Source organism: Aptenodytes forsteri, unplaced genomic scaffold (assembly GCF_000699145.1).
Source record: "Aptenodytes forsteri isolate BGI_AS27 unplaced genomic scaffold, ASM69914v1 Scaffold72, whole genome shotgun sequence".
NCBI classification, from domain to species: Eukaryota; Metazoa; Chordata; class Aves; order Sphenisciformes; family Spheniscidae; genus Aptenodytes; species Aptenodytes forsteri.
This window is the reverse complement of record NW_008796193.1, coordinates 469,093-473,679: the sequence shown is the minus strand read 5'-3', so window position 1 is coordinate 473,679 and position 4,587 is coordinate 469,093.

The window sequence follows — 4,587 nt, the reverse complement described above, 5'->3', positions numbered from 1 at the left end:
GTGTTAGTGAGATACAGGTTTGAGCTCTACCCTACTCCTTCAGAAAAGCTTTACCAAGACATTAATCCAAAAGAGCTAACTGAAGTTCATGTCTTCAGCTTTCAGATGCTAAAACAGGGGTGAGAAAATGGGATTTTGATCGATGTGATAAGGGAAACCTGATAAGCGAGGTGAGGAAGCGAGTGAAGTGGCACCACTTCCCTTGCGGTGTGCCATGGGGCTGACCCATGGGGAGAGCCAAGCCCCGCTTCCAGCAGCGGCTGGACCCTGTCCTTCCCCAGTGCCTCAGTTTCCCTCTCTCTACTGTGACCTGTGCAGAGACTTAGGCAGACCTTGCCTTCAGCTCTTTCCCCCACCCTGTGCTCTCGCTTTTTTCCAAAATAAATCTGAGTGAGCGGCGGGCCAGTTGTGCCCAGGCAGCCGTCCTGCAGCGAGGCAGGAGATGGGGCTGTGCAGGCAGCAGCAGAGCAGCCCTGGCTCTCCGAGCAGCCCTCGATGCCCAGTCCCTGCTGGAGCAGGCTTTCGGAAGGCGCGTGGCTGTGGATGGTGACAGTTCTGCCGACCCAGGGAAGGAGGGGAGATGACCTGGGGGTCCTTCACAGCCTGCCATCACCAGCCCGGGAGCCAGGCGCGAGTGGTGCTCCCCAGAAGGGCATCTGCCCGCCTGCTGCTGTGCAGCTGGGGCGAGGGAGAGAGACAGGGCTTCTGTCAGAGGTCCCATGGACCACAGCATGGTCTGATTCCCCTTGGGAGCATTGTCACCTTTTGTTCAAGCCAGCCTTGTCCTGACAGCACCATTGTTTAATTTTTCTCCATTACCAACAGAAGCTGCTTACCTGGTGTCTTCTCTCCACAAAGCACTGTGAAAACAAGAACTATCGCCGCCATTTTACGCATGGGAAAAGAGCTCCACTGGCACAGAAAGTGCCAGCGCATTTTGCAGTGGGATCACGGTTGTAAGGTGTCTGTGTCCCCCCCTCCCGTGCCTGTCAGCATGCTGGCTGGGGGTGGAAGAGCAGCTTTAGAGCCCTGACGCTCACTGCATGGGAGGGTGTTGTGCCCCTCGCCCAGGCTGCGGCTGTGGGGCTCACTGCCACGCGGGTCTGGCTGCGCACCCGGAGGGAGCCTCCCCAGTGGCAGCCCAGCACGGCAGCAGACCTGCAGCGAAGGCACTTATGGCTCCTGCAAGGACAGGGAGATGGACAGTAAATCCAGGGAGCTGGCGTGGTCCAGGCTGTAGAAGTGTAGGAAAGAAAGCATTTTCCTAAGAGACAGTGTGACGTTAGGTGCAGCCAGACAGAAGATTGCTGGACTGCAGCCCAGGACCAGCCACAAGACAATGGACAGAAAGGATCTGTGATCACTTCTATTTCTGTTACATCTCTTTTGTAGTTGACACTCTTTTAAAAAGCTCCTTGGTTTGGTTCTTCTTCAAACAGAGCTTTGCCCAGGGCTGCGCAGGGCCCTGATACCGTTTCTGAGGTGCTCCCTAGAAAGGTGATCCTAAAAAGGATCTCAAAGCTCAGGAGGATTCAGGACCTTGTCAAGTTTTTTTTTCAGCTGTGAGATTAGATGGCTGCACTAGTTGCACCTCACTGCTCACCCTGGCCGGGAACAGTTTTCCAGAAACATGCAGGCCAGTGAGCTTCAGGAAGAGCAATTTCAGCCTAGACATGTGAGGCTGTCCCCCCTGTACGTTCAGGTTTAGCATCACTGAACCACATCCCTCCATTCTCGAGGCAGCATTAAGGTGAATGACCCCCGTGCCAGGAGAATGCAGAATAGCAGAGACGTGCACACAAGCACCTGTGAAAGTCACAGAAGAGCGAGTCTGTCGGAGGTGCTGAAAATCCCACGGTGGACCTCCGGGTGTTTTTCTGTCAGACTTGTTGCACTGACAGGAGAAATTTTCTTTGTTTTCTCAAGATGCTTTTGAAGTGAAGCAGCCTCTGTGGGGTGCCTTGCTGAAGCTGCTGCGGGCCCCTGGGGCGAGGGTTGTTGCTCCAGAGCAGGCTGACCCCACCGCGACAGTGGTCTCACTGCTAGCTGCCTTTGTGCTGCAGTGGGCAAGTCTCGCTGCCTTCATTTTCCCACCTCTTCATGAGCGTTAATGGCGTGACTCAGCCACCCCGAGTGCTGGGAGAAAAGCTGGAACGAGGCACACAAGCCTCTTTCTCCTGTGGTCCCATACAGCCACGTGCCCTTCCTCTTCATTCTGGTCCTCCCGAATTAGTCCAACCTCCGTATCTCAGCATCGTTCATTCACTCCTATGACAAAGAGGGAAATTACTTTTTCATTCCTCCATAGACTTTTTAAAGTCGTCACTTTTTAAATTATTCTCACAAGACTAAGCCAACACCTCCTTTTCTGATACTTTCTGCACAGCACTATGATCTTAGCATCCTTTCTTCTGTCAGCTGATGGAAACAAACCTTGCATACATTGTGCTTTCCATATAAAAAATACCGAGTCTTGTGATTTTGAGACTAACGTAGAGGACTCGGGAGAAGAGTGGACAAAAGACAGGATGACCACTCATGAGAAGAAATGGAGAAAAAAGATGGCACGTTGTTCAAAACAGCCTTCAGAGTGGTGATGAAACTCTGGAAGACATGTTAATGACAGGGAAAAATATCTGTGGGATTCATCTGTTTGTTTTCACTTCCCCAGGGCAAGCGTTTTCCAGTCGTGGGCTTTTGTGTATCTTTAGGTGCAATATTATTACTAACAAATCATAAGCTGGAAAGGAGAGACCTTATGTCAGAGGATGAAGACTGATACTGTCAACATTTGGTTCAACTTCACCGGAAATTTGTCACCTACTTTGTCTTTTTTGGAAAAGTCCAAAGTTTTAAGTTCAGTGTATCAGTGGTATTTGGCTACTCTCTGCTTTGACTGACCATTGCAATTTAGCCGTCAAGACCTATTTTTAGTCATATGAATAACGAAGAACTTTTGGAGTGGATCCTGAAATGTCCTGAGACTCAAGAAGAATGTGATAGTGGCACTCAGCGGAGCTTACTTGCAAGTGCTTTATTTGTTCATTTGCACAGTGCCTTTTTATCCCAGTGTTTGTAGTGAGTCACATTTCCTCTGCCCACGGCTTCCTTGTAAAAAGTAGTATAATAATGAGGTACTCTTTTGCTAACTTAGTATTCAGCATAGGTCCAGGAAGTTAAGCTTTTCTATTGATTGTTTTCTATGGTTGTGAGTACAAACGCCTCTGCCAAAGTCCTCTCTGCCAGGCTGGCTGGTTAAGATCTGTCAGTGAAGTGTTTTGAACATAATTGCTCCACTTCCTTTGCTGATCTGTGCTATCACTTCTGGGAACTCAGGACTCAGTGTAGCTATCCATCTGGGCTGCATTAGGAACTCGGGGTCAGGCTACCTTATCTTATTTATTTTAATGTGTTCTTTTAACTTAGATACAGAACTCCTCAGATGTATATTATGTCTGAGGCCCAAGAGATCTCTGCCAAGGCAGTAGGCAAAGCTCCAGAATTACAGCACTGGCATTAGCAACGAGTGATTTAAACTGAGGCACATCACTGAAAAAGGATGGTTGTCTGGTTTATCAGGACCTTGGGTTTCTTGAATTGCAGGTGAACTTCCAGGGACATGCATGCACGCGCACAAATAATCTCTTACCGTATATCGATAATCTCATCTCCTATCGTAGATGACTAAAATGCTCCATATAGGTGCCCAAGTTCATATTGTATTTCTCAACTCTCAAATTATATTTTGATATAATTTTTCAAATTCTCTGAGAAATCCCTCTTCACTCATACCACTATAGCACTACTGAAAACCAGCGGTTTAATAAGAGGGCTGCGTGTATGATAGCCTTCATCCTACTTTCCATTGCCAAAGCAGCTTGAAAATTAATAAAGTTGCCCATCTTGGGTCATGATATGGAGGACAGGCTTGTTTCCAGTGTATGGCATCCCTTGCTGGCTATTTCTGCTCTCGTACCTGACACCTCGGAGGAAGGCAGCAAGGGGACCACTTCTCCTAGGTAGGGGTAGCACCAGGTAAACTACTTTAACATCTTATTGGTCCCATAGTCTGCTGCCAGGTAGAAGATATAATGCTTGACATTTATTTTGACTTCTCCTGACTTTGCAATGTTGTTTCAGTCTTGCCCACGTCTAACCTCAGCCAGCAATGCCTCATCAAATGCCATTTCAGTCAGACTCTAGGTAATACTTCCAGTAGCACCTCATGAGTCACATGAGGCAGAGCTGTAACGACAGGTTATTTTAAAGTGCACTGTATCTGTGTGCCCTTCAGATGAAGCAGGCAGGTTTCAGGCTGCTTTTTATCCGGCACGTTGATAATTCTTCCACCAGACCCCTTTCAGTTGCCATTTTGAGGGGGTAGGGGGCACCAGCCCTGTTGACCAGCTTCCCTGGGAAGAGCACACACAGCAATAAGCAGCGTAGTGGGCAACTCGTTCGGTCTCCCTTGCGGCCGGCGCCCCCCGCAGAGCGGTGGCTGCAGGCAGCGAGGCGCGGCGGGGCCGGACCCTCCGAGGGGACCCTCCCGCAGCCCCCCCCGCGCACCCGACCCTCCGGGGGGACCCT